The sequence below is a fragment of the Giraffa tippelskirchi genome, chromosome 6, assembly GCF_054371585.1.
Source record: "Giraffa tippelskirchi isolate mGirTip1 chromosome 6, T2T-mGirTip1v1.2.pri, whole genome shotgun sequence".
Lineage (NCBI taxonomy): Eukaryota > Metazoa > Chordata > Mammalia > Artiodactyla > Giraffidae > Giraffa > Giraffa tippelskirchi.
The window spans coordinates 42,472,818-42,491,329 of NC_137280.1; the positions used below are offsets into that span (position 1 = coordinate 42,472,818).

At 40.2% G+C, this 18,512-nt stretch overlaps 1 protein-coding gene and 1 long non-coding RNA gene across 9 annotated transcripts in view; both read left to right on the forward strand.

Annotated features, from left to right (window-relative positions):
* The window catches only part of TRPA1 (transient receptor potential cation channel subfamily A member 1), a 249,544-nt gene that overhangs the window by 133,192 nt on the left and 97,840 nt on the right, over positions 1-18,512 (forward strand). The window lies entirely within an intron of this gene.
* Positions 3,636-9,942, forward strand: LOC145510466 (uncharacterized). Its single transcript, XR_014057042.1, has 3 exons — positions 3,636-4,279; positions 4,731-5,047; positions 7,538-9,942. It is a non-coding gene; the product is annotated as an uncharacterized LOC145510466 (long non-coding RNA).

Below are 18,512 nucleotides of genomic sequence, written 5' to 3' on the forward strand. Positions count from 1 at the left end.
AATACTATTTTCAAAAGAGTAAACAAGCAATTTGGGAAAAGAACAAGATGTAACAGAACCAGGAATGGTACTAATGGTGCTGTTCTCACATTCTTACAGAATCTCTCATTCAAGCATCTAACAAATTAGATACAGGAGACAACTTGTTCTGAGGAATCGTCACTATGTAGTAGAGATATTACAAAGCTGCACTGAGTTCTAGCAGCTTTGGGCTTAACCTTCGGCCACCTCATTCTTCTTCCTCTTTATTATCATCATGTCATTACCATCCCCATCATCATCATTGTCATCACCTCTGTGTAGAGAAGTCTTCTCTAAACTAACTCTCCTCCTTTGTCACTAGAGTTTATCATCCCATGATTTTTAACTCTTTTACCCTATCCTAAGTTTTCTCATTATGTATTTAAACATCAGAAATTACATTTTCTGTTCATTTGTTCATTCTAGCTACACAGGAAGAGGATGGGTGAAGCTGGATGTCTAAAAAAAAATGTGTTGTAGTTCAAATATAGTGAAGACTAGAATCCCATAGTTAGTAGGACCCAAGGATCAACTAGGTATTCAGGGGCCATCTATGCCAATGGATGGAGTCAGCCATCTTTTTTACCTCCTCCTGGAAGTGGTCTGCTGGTTAGGTTAGGAGCGTAGGAATTGGCTTTTCTCGGTGAGACTATATACCCTCTACTATTTGGAACACTTAAGACAGAATATTGCTATTTCTTGTTTCATTGCCTGACTGACTCATGAGTCTTTTGAGGACAGCAACTATACTACTTATTGTTTAATATTATATCTATAAAACTTAGGTCAATACCTAACACCAAGATGTGGAGCTCAATTTTATTTGCTTGTTGAATTAATGAATCCCTGGTGGCTCAGGCAGTAAAGAATCTGCAATGCAGGAGACCCGGGTTTGATCCCTGGGTTGGGAAGATCCTCTGGAGAAGGGAATGGTAATCCACTCCAGTATTCTTGCTTGGAGAATTCCATGGACAGAAGAGCCTTGTGGGCTACAATCCATGGGTTCGCAAAGAGTCAGACACAACTGAGTGACTAACCCTTGATACTTGATTATATAGTCACTAAACATGTATGTATCATAGTTAAGGTGTGTGCACATATGTGTGTGATCTTGAGTTTGGTGTTGGCTTTTGTAGTTCCATATTACATCTAATATAAACAGGGAACATGGTTCTAATTCATCCAAGTAAATTAATTGTGAGAATTATATTACAGCAAATGTTGCTTCCCGAGCGGAGTAGAATCAAGCTGTCAAAAGTGATTGGAAGTTTTAAATGATCCCTCCTGCTTTTAATTTTACATATACACCATTAAAGTAGCTTGAATGAGGCAATAAATGTGGCTTGCAATATAGAAATGGCACATGTACCCATAATATATTTCTTGATTATCAGTGATGGTTTAATTTAAAAAGAGAGGATAGTAAATTGAAATACACTTCAATCCCTCCCAAATTTCAGTTAAATTGAATTGCAAAGTTCAAGTTTTATGTGAACAAAAAAGGCCACTGGAAAGGCCAATATAATTAAAATTCAATTAATACCTTACATATTTTTTGAGCCTACAACAAATCATCCATTGTATTTTGGGAATGAGTAAATTCCCATTTGTTATAGAATTAGCCATTTACTTTCTTCTCCAATTTCAAAATCGAGTAGCAGTCTGATTATATTCATTTTTTTCTTGGTTGAATTCATATGTGCATTTTTCATTCATAGTTCTTGTGAGATTCTCTGGTTAGTATTTATTTACTAAGCTTTTTGAAATATGAACTTTCATGGGTCAACTCCATTAGAGAAATAATTGGGTTCTTTGCCAACATCAGAATGTAATAAGTGATTATAAATCAGCCTTTTGAACAAGGAGAAAATTAAGATAAAGTGTCTATTATGGAAAAGGGGGTTGAGTTTGTTTTTAGACTCCCCTCCCAGCAAGAAAAAAATTCCAAGACTTTGCTTTCAGTTCCTTTCCGGTCTTGAAAAGACCTTGGGGACTGATTTGGTTTTACATCGACATGTAAAACCATGGTTAGGTTAGCGTGATAACATTTGGATTAATAATTCTTTTTTGAGTAAATTGAGCAATAAAATGCATTTATAATAAAAATGTATATATTGTTCACACTATAGTAATTATGTATGCTGCTTCATTTAATACTTATATTTAATCTGTGAGAGGTATATTACCTTTCCAATTTTTCAGATTAAGAAACTAAAGCTCAGAGACGTTAAGTAATTTGTCTAAGGTCAGAACACAATTTTTCTGGCAAGCAATAAACATAAGAGCTATGAAGTTACATAGTTTGAGAAAACTCTGGGAGGTAGTGAAGGACAGGGAAGCCTGGCATGCTGCAGTCCATAGGGTTGCAAAGAGTTGAACACGACTTGGTGACTGAACAACAACAAATGAAGTTACATACTTTTTATCTACTTATTGAATGCTATTTTCATTCAACAGCCTTGTTCTATGCACAGCTGTTCAAACTGTGCAAAACTGGTTCCTAATGAAAACCTTGAAATACAATAATACAGTTGCCAACTCAATGTTTTTAGCTCAATTGTTTTAACACTAAACATTTATCCAATTATGCCTTGCATTTCTTGATAGTAATTTCAAATTTTAATTATACTATCATATTGACTAAATTTGGGGTTGTTTCCCCCTAAAATAAACATGTATGCTAGTGTAAATCTGTGGACTTTGGGTGGAATATCTCCTTGGGGCCATCACTCCCTATTAGATGGCCTTGCAAAAAGGCCTGGTTGCTATAACTGAATTAGTCTCTCAGATCATTCATAAATCTAAATATGCTAACTGGTATCTACGTGACATAAATTAGAGCTGAGATTTTTGAAAATTAGAAGCATAAGAGAAATTCCTAACCATCAACCGTTAAGGCATCTTCTGATACTGCCCAGCAATCCTTCTGAGTTTCCCTAGTCTGTGTGTTTCATTATTCTCCACTGTGACTATTTGAAAAGTTCCCCTCTCATCCTAAACCTCTGTTCATAGCAACTCCTGCTCACTCTCAGCATCCTACTTTGTAGAGAAGATAGGAATATTAGATGGTGTGGCAGGCAGACCATGGTATGATGAGCCCCAAAGATCACCACCTCCTGCTGTTCACACACCATTGTGACTTGCATCTTGCAGGCAGGCTGTATTGCTTATTTGGCTACCACACTTTAATGAATCAAATTGCCTCTGGTGGCAGAATTTCTAAACTGGCCCTAAAAGATGTTGAGTTCTAATCCCCAGAACCTATGAATATAATCAGATATCACTCTCATGATTATGACATGTTACATGGCACACTTGACCATAAGATATCTGGGTGGGTCTAATCTAATTGGTTCAGTTCAGTCGCTCAGTCATGTCCAACTCTGTGATCCCATGGACTGCAGCACACCAGGCTTCCCTGTGCGTCACCAACTCCTGGAGCTTGCTCAAACTCATGTCTATTGAGTCAGTGATGCCATCCAACCATCTCATCCTTTGTCTCATCCTCTCATCCTAATCTAATCACATCAGTCTTTAAAAACAATAATCTTCCTCTAGCTGATGGCAAAAGGGGAATTAAGAGAAACCTGAAGTATGAGAAGGACTCACCACTTCATTGCTGACTTTGTAGATGGAGGGGACTATGTGATGAGTAATCCAGGTGGCTTCTAGGAGCAAAGACCAGTCTCCAAGTGATGGCCCACAAGGGAACACAGACTTCAGTCCTACAGCCACAAAGAACTGGATTCTTCAAACAACCTGAATAATCTTGGAAGTGAATTTACCTCTATCGAGTGGAAGTCAATGGTAGCCTCTGGTCAACAGCTACAAACTGAGCCCTTCCACCCAAGAGTCACTGGTGAACTAAACTCTACCAATGACCACATGTACCTGGAAACAGTTTCTTCCAAATCAGAGGTGTTTAAGGCAAATATAATAGTAAATTTAAGATGAAGAACAAGGCCTGCTTTTAGATGGGGTCTTAGGGAAGGACTGATCTGGTACCAAAAGTAAGATGTCAGACCGGCCAGGATGAAAACAAAGAGATTACAAATGGAGTCAGAACTTGGAGGTGAGAGTTACTTTCTTGCATCTCAAGCCACATCAAAGTCCTTACCAAGTGAGACAGAGATACTAAAGCCTTAAGGCCAACACAGAGAAGTTGTTGAACGTGGAAAGGCTTGGAATCTTCTGCCCTTCTATATGAAAAACAAAGGCCACTGTTGATCTTCTTGATTAGTAGGTCACTTAAGAGAAGGTACTAACCAAATCTGTCTGTACAGTCTTGGGGCTGCAATCCCCTGACCTAGAATATAGTTGGAACATCAGACTCAGGTTTGATCCCTGGATTGGGAAGATTCCCCTGGAGAAGGAATGGTACCCATTCCAGTATTCTTGCCCGGAGAATCCCATGGACAGAGGAGCCTGGTGGATTACAGTCCATAGGGTTGAAAAGAGTCGGACACGACTAAGCAACTAACACTTAACACACATTTAAAGTCAAGTCTTGATATATCTATGGACAAATCTCCCTAAGGGATGTTTATCATAATGGGGCCCTAAGAAGTCCTAAAGGAAATCAGTCCTGAATATTCATTGGAAGGACTGATGCTGAAGCTGAAACTCCAATATTTTGGCCACCTGATGTGAAGAACCAACTCACTGGAAAAGACCCTGATGCTGGGAAAGATTGAAGGTGGGAGGAGAAGGGGACAACAGAGGATGAGATGGTTGGATGGCATCACCGACATGATGGACATGAGTTTGAGTAAACTCCAGGAGTTGGTGATGAACAGGGAAGCCTGGCATGCTGCAGTCCATGGGGTTGCAAAGAGTCAGACATGACTGAGCAACTGAACTGAACTGAAGAAGTCAGAACATTTTTGCTTGGATGAGACTTCTAACTTATAGATATTAAAACATAGCGTTATTTTTACTGAAGTGTGTTAAGTATGTGAAAAATAATTTCCTGGACCGTATTTTTGAATTCTTGGAACAAAGGAAGAGGGATTCTGTTTAGATGTTAGTATTTGTGGAAATGCCTGTGAGTCCCCCTTATTTTTAGCTCCTAGTAGCTGACACTTCTAGCTCTGAGGGATGACTGACTGTGCAAGTGTTTTCAGTATTTACCAAATAGGACTAAATAAACAAAATAAGTGTCTGACAGGAAATCATATTGACAGATGTCAAGCCACTGAAATTGGCTGTGTGAGGAAATGGAAATGAATTAGAGAAGAAGACCATTGAACTCTACCGGCCATTCAGCTCCACGTAAACCATGTCCATAAACCGTTAGAGTCCCCTGGACTGCAAGGAGATCAAACCAGTCAATCCTAAAGGAAATCAACCCTGAATACTCATTGGAAGGACTGTTGCTGAAGCTAAAGCTCCAATACTTTGGCCACCTGATGCAAAGAGCCAACTCATTGGAAAAGACCTGATGCTGGGAAAGATTGAGGGCAAAAGGAGAAGGTGGTGACAGAGGATGAGATGGTTAGGTAGCATCACCAACTCAATGGGCATGTATTTGAGCAAACTCTGGGAGACAGTGAAGGACAGTGAAGCCTGGCATGCTGCAGTCCATGGGGTTACATAGAGTCAGACACAACTTAGTGACTGAAAAACACAACAAACTGCATCAAAGGGAGTTGAGAGGCGACTTTTCCTGGATGCTGGCACAAGTCACGTGGGGATGATGCCTATCTGCAAGGGCTCTTCTGCAGAAAACTTCAGTGTCTCTTAGGCCCTATGCTTGTAAGTGACACTCTGCCACTTTCACCATATCCTAGAGTTATGCATGGTAGCTTGAGTCTATGTGGGAGGGGACTGTACAAAGGTAAAGTACTAGGAGGAGAGGACCACTGGAAGCCATCTCAGAGGCTGTCTCTGAAAACATCATTGCAGAGTTTATAGATGAAGATAGGACTATCGAAAAATACGGGCAGGGCAAATGCATGTAAGAAGAGGCAACAGGAGGGATCAACTTCCTCAATTTCATAAAAAGCATCTACAGAATTGATACAGATGTAGTACATGTATACAGTGGAATACTATTCAGCCATAAAAATGAAATAATGACATTTGCAGCAACATAGATGCAACTAAAGATTATCATACTAAGTGAAAGAAGCCTTGATGCCAGAGGGGAACCAAGGAAGGGTTAAAAACAGAGGGTCCCCAAGAAGGAGAACCTTCCACAAGCGCTCTTCCTAATGACCCTTTTGGGATGAAGGGCACCCTACTCATGCAGCTTTTGATCAGGATTTAGAGGGACATAGGGAGGCAAAAACATATTCTGCATCTGGCCCAAACCTTCCTGTTATCTAAATAAGTTGCTAGATAATGTCTTTCATATACTTGAAAATCTCTGCTTTGCTTTTCTGTTTTTTTAACTAAAGTATAGTTGATTTACAATCAACTGTTGTACAGCAGGTGATTCAGTTATATATATATATATGTGTGTGTGTGTGTGTATTCTTTTATAGTATTCTTTTCCATTATGGTTTATCAAAAGATATTGAATATAGTTCTCTGTGCTATACAGTAGGACCTTGTTGTTCACCCATTCTATATATACTAATTTGCATCTGCTAACCCTGAAGTTCCAATCCATCTCTCCCTCAACCCTTCCCCCTTGGCAACTACCAGTCTGTTCTCTATGTCTGTGAGTGTGTTTCTGTTTCATAGATGGGTTCATTTGTGTCATATTTTAGGTTTCACATAGAAGTAGTATCATATGGTATTTGTCTTTCTATTTCTGACTTTTAGTACGATAATCTCTAGTTGAATCCATGTTGCTTCAAATGACACTATTTCATTCTTTTTTATGGCTGAATAGTATTTCATTGTGTGTGTGTAGGGGTGTGTGTGTGTGTGTGTGTGTGTATTTTCTTTATCCACAGAATTTTTGCTTTGAATCTCTATTTTATTAGCTTCAATTTTAACAGGAGCTAGAAGAATTCTAATCCAGTATTTTCTCTGGGATAGTAGGGGGGGCTGCCATGGTCCTGATATTTTATGCTTCTGACCCATGAGGGTTTTAGGTGAGGTGAACAGCTTGCAAAACATCTCAATGGTTCTTTTTAAAGACTTAAAAGACCCATCTGTTACTAGAATATATTGCTCCTTTCTTTCTTCTTCCACAGCAGCTTGTATATATGTATATCTATAAGTATTTCTAGAGGCTTCTAAAATTATTTGTTTACAAGTCTCTACTCCATTAGAGTGTTAATTCCCTGAGGGCAAGAACCTGGTATTATTCATGCTTAAACTCTCAGTTCAGTTCAGTCGCTCAGTCGTGTCCGACTCTTTGCGACCCCATGAATCGCAGCACGCCAGGCCTCCCTGTCCATCACCAACTCCTGGAGTTTACCCAAACTCATGTCCATCGAGTCGGTGATGCCATCCAGCCATCTCATCCTCTGTCGTCCCCTTCTCCTTCTGCCCCCAATCCTTCCCGGTATCAGTGTCTTTTCCAATGAGTCAACTCTTCCATGAGGTGGCCAAAGTATTGGAGTTTCAGCTTCAACATCAGTCCTTCCAATGAATACCCAGGGCTGATCTCCTTTAGGATGGTATGGTTGGATCTCCTTGCAGCCTAAGGGACTCTCAAGAATCTTCTCCAACACCACAGTTCAAAAGCATCAATTCTTTGGTGCTCAGCTTTCTTCACCATCCAACTCTTACATCCATACATGACTACTGGAAAAACCATAGCCTTTACTAGAGGGACTTTTGTTGGCAAAGTAATGTCTCTGCTTTTTAATATGCTATCTAGGTTGGTCATAACTTTCCTTCCAAGGAGCAAGCAGCACCTAACAAATCACTGATATATGGCAAGTCTTCAATACTTACTTGGAGTGAATAAATAAATTCTGGCATTCCTTTACAACACTTGCAAGGATGGAAAGCCAGGAATGATTGGAAGGGAATTTTACATAATTTGCATATCCATATAAAATTGAATATACATTGAGTTTCTTTTTGTTCAGTAAAGTTCTACTGAATATCTACAGGTACCAGCCAATGTTTTAGGTAAAGGGGACACACAGATGATTATAATATTACTCCTTGAGAATAGTTCAAAACAAATTATTAATTTAACATTTTTTTCTGGATAAAAGAAGTGGCTTGACATGTCTTTGGAGTTGATTGTGTGTCTGATGGCAGTTAATCCATTTGTGCATATGATGCCATTTGAAAAAGTTTTCTTATTCTAAGAAACCATTATCAGTATTACCAATAAAATATTAGACAAAAGGCAATGCAATTTTTAAAAAACCATTCATTTTTCTGCACTATATAGTTTGGTGAAATTATATACTTTGTGTCATGACTAACTTAAGTAGAGTATTGTAGTTTAATAGCTCATATATTTGTTTTTTTGCTTATCCTTTGATTAAATGGAACTTTCAACAGTGTAAGTTGCTTGTCTCAAAAGTCCTCTGGTTATTGAACCATTGCTGCCATCTAGTGGGAGAATTTGGTGTTTTGAAACGAAGACCATGCCTCCAAAAAACTATTATGATCATAATCAAATTTTTGTTACCATGAACCGCCAAAATTTAACTCCTTTATAATACTGAATTATAATAAAATTAAGTCCTTTAAAACATTAACCATTCTAACAAATCTTTATTGATATATACATATATTATAATTGTTTGGCATGTTTTATCCTTGCATTGTTGTGCTCATGGTTATACAAAACATTTCTTTTCTATTCTTTGGCATTTACTACAGTTAGATGATTAAATTGTAATTCTGTATGGTTAATTTCACTCTTCCTTTACATTAATCAGATATTTTACAATGATAAAAGTTATCTTTCATACTTAATTATTCAACCTAACAAATCTTTCAAATTCCTTTATGATGTCTCCTCTCTGAACTATAAAAGCAGAAGACACTCACCTGCTTGAGCTGATGGCTCCAATGAATCAACTCTTGGGGAGCACTGGTCACCACTGAGCCCCACACTCAGGTGATGAAGCTTAGAGAGAGACCAGGACATGCGGCAGGGCTGTATGCAGATCTTGGAAGTTATATGTTATATAGAATACCAATTCAATGGTAATGGGAGTAGTTAAGAAATTTGTTAAAGAGGAGATAAAGATAAGTTCTTGAGGGCTCAGTGGTAAAGAATCTGCCTGCAGTGCAGGAGCCGTAGGAGACAGGGGTTCAATCCCTGACTCAGAAAGATTGCCTGGCAACCCCCTCCAGTATTCTTGCCTGGAGAATCCCATGGACAGAGAAGCCTGGTGGGCTACCGTCCATAGGGTCGCAAAGAGTCAGACACGACTGAAGTGACTTAGCATGCATACAAAGATTAGTGTCTCTCAAAGATTGTTAGAAAACAGTCAATCTACTATATCTTTCTCTGCAGGAGAGTCATGTGGATGAATTCACGCACTGGGAAGTAAACTGTCAATCCCTCTGAATGGGATAAAAAATACTAATGTAAAAATACAGGTATCTAACCAGGAGAGTGAGGACACTACCTTTTTAGCAAACACAAAAACAAAAGTCACCAAAAGTCTCTAGGCACAGAGCAACGAGAATTACTCAGAACAGTATCAATTTTGGCAGGCAAGTAAAATCCATATTGATGATTGATTGATTACCTTTTTATAAGACATTGACATGTGCAGTTCTTATGTTACCTAAGTAAAACATAATTGTGATCATCAAAAATCATGAATAGCACTTACTTTGTGCCAGTAGACACTGAGATGTGAAAAAGGCTGAGATTAGTCTCTATTATCAGAAGAAAATAGATATAAAGAGTGATGCCAAAAGGAGAGTGGCAAAGGCAGAACAGAAAGAACTTTTACTTGACATTTCAACTTTATTGGACTTTTCTCTCTCTTTGAAATTCAGACTTACAATCAATAAAACTGTATAAATAAAATACAAGGCAGCTGGAAGAAACTGAGTTATAATTTATTCTCTCATATTCCAATAAACATCTAGTTAGTACAGAGAAAAGAATATATATTAATATTTTAGAATCCTCTTAGGTATAAGAAAACAAAACAATCCCACAAAATTGATTCTTATGTCAATTTCTCAATATTCTACAGCTGGAACCCCTTTAAACATCATCAAAAGTGTTCTGGAATTTTAAACATACACACTATCTAGAAATTTTTAGTGGGAAAATAACTTGATTTAAGTAATTCAAACATGAGAGAGAAATTTATTCTTGATTGAAACTAACTCATCAAAGCAAAATCAACTCATTTTTAGAAAATACAGTTCAAAGATGGAATGATACACACTGTAATTGCAATGGCAATATGTGTAAAGAAAGGTACCCTTGGGGTTGACAGCCTTTACACTGAGACAGTCTATCAAATGGGGATGCATGACAGAAGGTACTTGGTTTGCAAAGTACTATTGAAATACTATTCAGTTTAACTTGAGTGGATTAACTTTTGTTTACACATGTGAATGAATGTAGTGAGCCAAGATTCATAGGATCCTTGAGGTACATGTCTAAACAGCAAGAGTAACTAGAATGAAAACATCTGTAATCATCCTCTGTGGAAATTGACCAAACACTCACTTATGAAGTCTGTTGACGTGCATAGTGTTTATCTCTGTGTCGTTTACAGAAAAGAATTGTCAGCCTCTGTGTATGAGCATTCTTAGCTATTTGTAAGGCCTTCTCAGACAACCATTTTGCCTTCTTGCATTTCTTTTTCTTTGGGATGGTTTTGGTCACTGCCTCCTGTATAATGTTATGAACCTGCATCCACAGTTCTTCAGGGACTCTGTCTATCAGATCTAATCCCTTGAATCTGTTTGTCACCTCCACTGTATAATCATAAGGGATTTGATGTAGGTCATACCTGAATGGTCTAGTGGTTTTAAGATGTGTTTAAGATATGTTTAAGATCAATAAGATGTGTTTGTTTTCTTATATCTACTATAATATACATTTTTTTCATAATATATATATGTTATAAGAATAGCCTCACATGATGATCACAGAACTGTAGTAAGCACTACAGTCAAAGCCCAGCAGGCTTGAGACCAACAAAGAGCTGATGTTTAAGTTCAAGTTCGAATGCAAGAAAAAAAAAAAAAACAGTGTCTCAGCTGAAAGACCATCAGCAATCAGGCAGGAAGAACTCCTATTGTCTGGGAGAGAGTCAGCCTTTTTGTTCTGCGTTAAACCTAAAAATTGCAGAGATAAAAATATGGAAGACACAATAAGGAAAAGATACAAACCAACACATTGATTTAATAAATGTTTCCTGAGACTCACTAAGTGCCAAGCACTCACTATTCTTGTGTAAGACAGAAGGCAGTGAACAAAGACAGATCTCTTGGCCTCATGGAGTTTACACGTGGTGACAGAAAGACAGTAAAAAATAGGAGTATATAGACAATATGATTTCAGGGAGAGCGAAGGGCTGGGAGGAAAAGTAAAGCTGATCCAGTGACTGAAGGATAACATGTTAATCTCTCAGTCGTGTCCAACTCTGTGGCCTCATGGACTGTAGCCCACCGCTCCTCTGTCCATGGAATTCTCCAGGCAAGAATGCTAGAGTGGGTAGCCATTCCCTTCTCCAGGGGATCCTCCTTTACCATCTGAGCCACCAGGGAAGCCCCTGGGTAGGTACCCTAAGACAGGGTGGATGAGCAAAGTCTAAAAAATCACATCTGTTACTTCAGCTTTACGTTTATAACTTCCTTTTCCTTACTACTCATTGGGTTATATTTGCATCCATTTAACATTTCAGCTGGTTAGGATTACCTAAATACCCCAAACTTTCATTCCTAAAGGATCTCAGTGAAAGTGAAAGTATTAGTCACTCGGTTGTGTCCGACTTTTTGCGACCCCATGAACTGTAGCCCGCCAGGCTTCTCTGTTCAGGAGATTCTCCAGGCAAAAATGCTGGAGTGGGTTGCCCCTTCTCCAGGAGATCTTCTCGACCCAGGGATGGAACCCAGGTCTCCTGCATTGCAGGCAAATTCTATACCTTTACCGTCTGAACCACTAGGAAAGGATCTAAGTTCTCAGTAATTTTACCTTAATTGAGTTGCCACTGTCTCCTTTAATTGTCATGGATATATCAGAGGGTATCCCATAGAATCCTCTAGACTTCAGACACACCCCTCCCTTTCTGTCCTTATACAGCAACAAACAAATTTCATCATGCTATTCGGGATCTATAACATTAGCTAGCACGGTGATCTTTCTAAGTCTATGTGTGGTGTTTTTTGTTTGTTTTTATTAAATTTTTTTTTAACTTATCTGGGTGTGGGATCTTAGTTAAAGCATGCAGGGTCTTTGATCTTCCTTGTGGCATGCAAATTCTCAGCTGTGGCGTGTGAGATTAGTTTCCTGACCAGGGTCGAACCTTGGCCCCCTGCATTGGAAACACAGAGTCTTAGCCACTGGCAAGGAAGTGCCTCTTTCTTTGTCTGTTTGTTCCACATAATGATAACGCACAAATGACTAAGTGGCCGTCCCAGCTTCCAGCTGGGAAATAATTGTTATGTCCTCAGGGGATATATCAGAGTTCAAAGCTATGAAGGCGGGGAGTAAAAATTTTGTGACTAAGTTATTAGGTATATTAGATAAACCCTTTCTGTTTTCATGCTTGGTCTTGGACTCACATATTCTGACTGTAAGAGGAAACAGAATCAAATGGTCGTTGCCGATTTTATGTACACATCACATCCTACTGGACACTGTGGAGAAACTTTGCTGAAAACTAGCTCTATAGCTGAGGTTTCAGTAGGCCAATTCTATCTCTGAGAGCTCAGTTGATAAAGAACCTGCCTACAATGCAGGAGATCCCAGTTCGCTTCCTGGGTTGGGAAGATCTGCTGGAGAAGGGATAGGCTCCCCACTCCTGTATTCTTGGGCTTCCCTTGTGGCCCAGCTGGTAAAGAATCCACCTGCAGTGTGGAAGACCTATGTTTGATTCCTGGGTTGGGAAGATCCCCTGGAGTAGGGAAAGGCTACCCACTCCAGTATTCTGGCCTGGAGAATTCCATGGACTATATAGTCCATGGGGTCACAAAGAGTCAGACACGACTGAGCAACTTTCACTTTCACTTTCGTCTAGAATGGTAAGAGCAATAAAGAATTTGACTGTGGCATCATTGCGTCTCTTCTCTTTCCATAAAATGAGTTTCTTTGTTCTGAAGCAATGCTGTATGGAAAAACAGGAAGGTAAACATGGTACCACACATGAAGATGTTAGGACAAGTCTAGTAGGCAAGAACACAAACCTCTATCCAGAATAAGCATCTAGTGAGGGCATGTAATTGTTCCCTGGAAGGTAGGAGGAGTCCATAGTAATCAGTAATCGCTGGTGTTTGTTTCTGCTATTAGCAATCTGGGCAGTCAGTGATGCGGCATTCAGATCAGCTTTAGAGCGGAGGACCCCTGTTGTCCAGCTTCTGCATTTCCTCTGTCTTTGACCCGTACTACTCAGTCACTCATTCGTGTCTGACTCTGTGACCCTATGGACTGTAGTCCACCAGGCTCCTCTGTCCATGGGATTTTTCAGGCAAGAATACTGGAGTGGGTTGCCATTTCCTTCTCCAGGGGATCTTCCTGACTCAGGGATCGAACCAGTCTCTCTTGCATCTCCTGCATTGTAGGCAGATTCTTTACCACTGCACCACTTGGGAAGCCCAGTAAGTAATACGAACTGTTTAAGTCAAACTTGCATTTTTTAGGCCCCATCCTTCAGGCCCTCTTCTGAGTGGTGTTACAAGGCTGTGGTATCCACTTCTGGTGGCTAATGGATGCTTCGCACATTCATCTGTAAATCAGGCATGAGTTGTGTTTTTTTTTTTCCTTAGTAGGCAAGATGAGGACTGTGATAAGTCAAGTGAGACATCTAGCACACAAAATTCAAGGAGGTATCTACACCTAGGATCGTGTAAATACTATCTTTTGTGAAAGGAAAGAAGAAATACTTGCATGTATTTATGTTAGCAAAAGAAAACAGGAAGAATAAAAAATAATGAGACTTGTTACCTACAGGGGCGGTGTTAATGGGATGGAGTTAATGTAGAAGTAATGACCTTTTTGTGTAGTTTGACTTTTGAAGCCATATTAATGTTTTTCAGACTAAAAATAACAAAATAAAAGCATCAAAGATGAAGGAGGGAATGAAAGTGTAATATAAACAGAAACGAATGTATCTAATTGTATTTCAGATGAATAACATAGCTGCCCAGGAGGAAAATGCAATTTTGAACAGAATGTTTTGCCTATAGATCCTTAAAGACAAGAGCTATTATAATTATTAAAACAATATTAACCTGGTAGGTTTGTTTTCCCTATGGTGTGCATTAGTGGTATTGAAATGGCTTTTACTCTTTTCTGTGACTGAGCAAATAAGCAAATGTGCTGACGAAAATGGACACCAGAATTCTCATTGTTGGAAAAGGGGGTTAAAAATACAGAAAAGGAATTCAGCAACACATCAAAAAGCTCACACACTATGATCAAGTTGGGTGGGTTTATTCCAGGGATGCAAGGATTCTTCAATATATGCAAATCAATCAATGTGATATACCATATTAACAAATTGAAAGATAAAAACCATATGATAATCTCAATAGATGCAGAAAAAGCCTTTGACAAAATTCAGCACCCATTTATGATTAAAACTCTTCAGGAGGCGGGGCTAAGATGGCGGAGGAATAGGACGGGGAGACCACTCTCTCCTCCACAAATTTAGCGAAAGAACATCTGAATGCTGAGCAAACTTCACAAAACTACTTCTGAAGGCTGGCAGAGGACGTCAGGCATCCACAAAGAGCGCATTATCTTCAAAAGAGGTAGGAGAAATTATAAAAGATAAAAAGAGAGACAAAAGAGTTAGGGACGGAGACCCGTCCCGGGGAGGGAGTCGTAAAAGAGGAGAAATTTCCAAGCACCAGGAAACCCTCTCACCGGCGGGTGTGGGGGAAGATTTCTTATCTCGGAGGGCAACGTAACTGGGAGAAAAAATAAATAAGACCCACAGATTACGTGCCTAAAGCAACTCCCAGCAAAGAACCCCAGACGCTCGCATCATCCGCCACCAGCAAGTGGGGGCTGAACGGAGAGGAGCGGGCGGCACTGCCTAGGGTAAGGACCGGGCCCGAGTGCCCTGAGGGCAATCTGAGGGAGCTAACGTGAGATAGTGACCTAAACTGTGGGACAGCCAGAGAGAGAGAACTATCCCGTGAAAAGCCCAACTCTAAGGCACTGCCGGCCCGCTCACAGAACAAAGGACTGAGCGATACCAGAGGAGAGCTAGCCGGCTGCGGACCGCCCCATCCCCCGCCGGACACAGCAGGCAGGCGGGGCCCGCCAGAGCCGGAAAGGGGCAAACTCGGCCCCAGAGAGGGCACCCCCTACCAAACTGCAAACAGGCTCCCAGTTTCTAAGCAAAGACTGCCTGAGATCCCGGAGGGTCGACAGCCGCCGGGAGGGTCGCAGCCAGAGATCAGCTCCCCAGAACCGACACAAAGCACACCGGAGCCGGGCGCGCCCGTAAACCGAGGCGGGGACCAGGGAGGTGATAAGCCGCACCGCCCCAACAGGGGAGAGCGCGCTCGCCAAACTCCTGGCCGCCCGAGCAGCTCCGACCGGTAACGGCACAAGCCGCGGGCGAAACCGAGTCTGCGCCTTTGTGGAGTAACCGGGAGCCTGAACCTGAGCGGCTTAGACCTGGGAAGTGCACGCAGCTCAGGGCCCGCTCCCCGGCCGAGTAACCTGAAGCCTGAGCAGGGTAGACGGGGAAAGCACACACGCCGTGAGCAGGGGCGAACCCAGTGCGGCTGAGACACTGCGAGCTCACCACACACACGCCAGGTTTGCAGTGTTCCTCCCTCCGCATAGCACGATTGAACAAGCGAACCTAAAGAGACCACCTCCACCCCTTTGTTGCAGGGCGGAAATTAGATACTGAAGAGACCTCCAAACGGAAGCCAAATAAACAGAGGGAAGCGTCTTGGAAGTGACAGGCCAACAGATTAAAATCCCTGTAGTTAATACCGACTGCATTGAAAGGGACCTATAGATCTTGAAAAGTGTAAGCAAGAACAAGGATCTGTCTGAAACTGAGCAGTCCCCACACTGCTCACAATAGCGCCAGAGAAAGTCTGGGATATATATTTTTTTTACTATTTTTAAAAAAAAATTTTTTTTTAATTAAAAAAATTTTTTTTCTCTTCTTTCCTTTTTCTTCAAGTCCTCTATTACACCTTTAACTTTCATTTTCATAACCCACTATTAACTCTTCAAAAAAGTGCATAGAAGGAATCTATCTCAATGTAGTAAAGGCCATATATGATAAGCTGACAGCAAACATTATTCTCAATGGTGAAAAACTAAAAACGTTCCCCCTAAGATCAGGAACAAGACAAGGGTGTCCACTTTCCCCACTATTATTCAACATAGTACTGGAAGTCCTAGCTACAGAAATCAGAGAAGAAAAAGAAATAAAAGGAATCCAGATTAGAAAAGAAGAAGTAAAGCTCTCACTGTTTGCAGATGACATGATATTGTACATAGAAAACCCTAAAGATAGTATCAGAAAATTACTAGAGCTAATCAGTGAATTTAGAAAAGTTGCAGGATACAAAATCAATACACAGAAATCACTTGCTTTTCTATATACTAACCATGAAAAATCAGAAAGAGAAATTAAGGAATCAATCCCATTCACCATTGCAACAAAAAGAATTAAATATCTAGGAGTAAACTTACCTAAGGAGACAAAAGATCTATACACAGAAAATTATAAGACCCTGATTAAAGAAATCAAAGATGACATAAACAGATGGAGAGCTATTCCATGTTCCTGGGTAGAAAGAATCAATATTGTGAAAATGACTATACTACCAAATGCAATCTACAGATTTAATGCAATATCCATCAAATTACCAATGGCATTTTTCACAGAACTAGAACAAAAAATTTCTTAATTGCTGAATAGCCAAAGCAGTCTTGAGAAAGAAGAATGGAGTTGGAGGAATCAACCTTCCTGACTTCAGATTATACTACAAAGCTACAGTCATCAAGACAGTATGGTACTGGCACAAAAACAGAAATACAAACCAATGGAACAAGATAGAAAGCCGAGAAATAAACCCATGCACCTATGGGTACCTTATTTTAGACAAAGGAGGCAAGAATATACAATGGGGCAAAGACAACCTCTTCAATAAATTGTGCTGGGAAAACGGGACAGCTACATGTAAAAGAATGAAATTAGAACACTTCCTAACACCATACACAAAGATAAACTCAAAATGGATAGACCTAAATGTAAGACCAGAAACTATAAAACTCCTAGAGGAAAACATAGGCAGAACACTCGATGACATAAATCAAAGCAAGATCATCTATGCTGCTGCTGCTGCTGCTAAGTCGCTTCAGTCGTGTCCAACTCTGTGCGACCCCATAGATGGCAGCCCACCAGGCTCCGCCATCCCTGGGATTCTCCAGGCAAGAATACTGGAGTGGGTTGCCATTTCCTTCTCCAGTGCATAAAAGGGAAAAGTGAAAGTGAAGTCGCTCAGTCGTGTCCGACTCTTAGCGACCCCATGGACGGTAGCCTACCAGGCTCCTCCATCCATGGGATTTTCCAGGCAAGAGTACTGGAGTGGGGTGCCATTGCCTTCTCCGGATCATCTATGACCCACCTCCTAAAGTAATGGAAATAAAAACTAAAGTAAACAAGTGGGACCTGATTAAACTTAAAAGCTTTTGCACTGTAAAGGAAACTATAAGCAAGGTGAAAAGACAACCCTCAGACTGGGAGAAAATAATAGCAAATGAAACAACTGACAAAGGATTGATTTCCAAAATATACAAGCAGCTCATACAATTCAATGCCAGAAAAACAAACAACCCAATCAAAAATGGGAAAAAGACCTAAACAGACATTTCTCCAAAGAAGACATGCAGAAGGCTAACAAACACATGAAAAGATGCTCAACATCACTCATTATTAGAGAAATGCAAATCAAAACTACAAGGAGATATCACCTCACACTGGTCAGAATGGCCCTCATCAAAATGTCTATGAACAATAAATGCTGGAGAGGGTTTGAGAAAAGGGAACGCTCTTGCACTGTTGGTGGGAATGTAAATTGATATAGCCTCTATGGAAGACGGTACGGAGATTCCTTGAAAAACTAGGAATAAAACCACCATATGATCCAGTAATCCCACTCCTACGGATGTATACCCTGAGGAAACCAAAACTGAAAGAGAAGCATATCCCATTGTTCATTGCAGCACTATTTACAACAGCTAGAACATGGAAGCCACCAAGATGTCCGTTGACAGATGAATGGATAAAGAAGTTGTGGTACATAGACACAATGGAATAATCCTCAGCTATAAAAAGGAATGCATTTGAGCCAGTTCTAATGAGGTGGTTGAACCTAGAACCTATTATACAGAGTGAAGTGAGTCAGAAAGAGAAAGATAAATATCGTATTCTAATGCATATTTT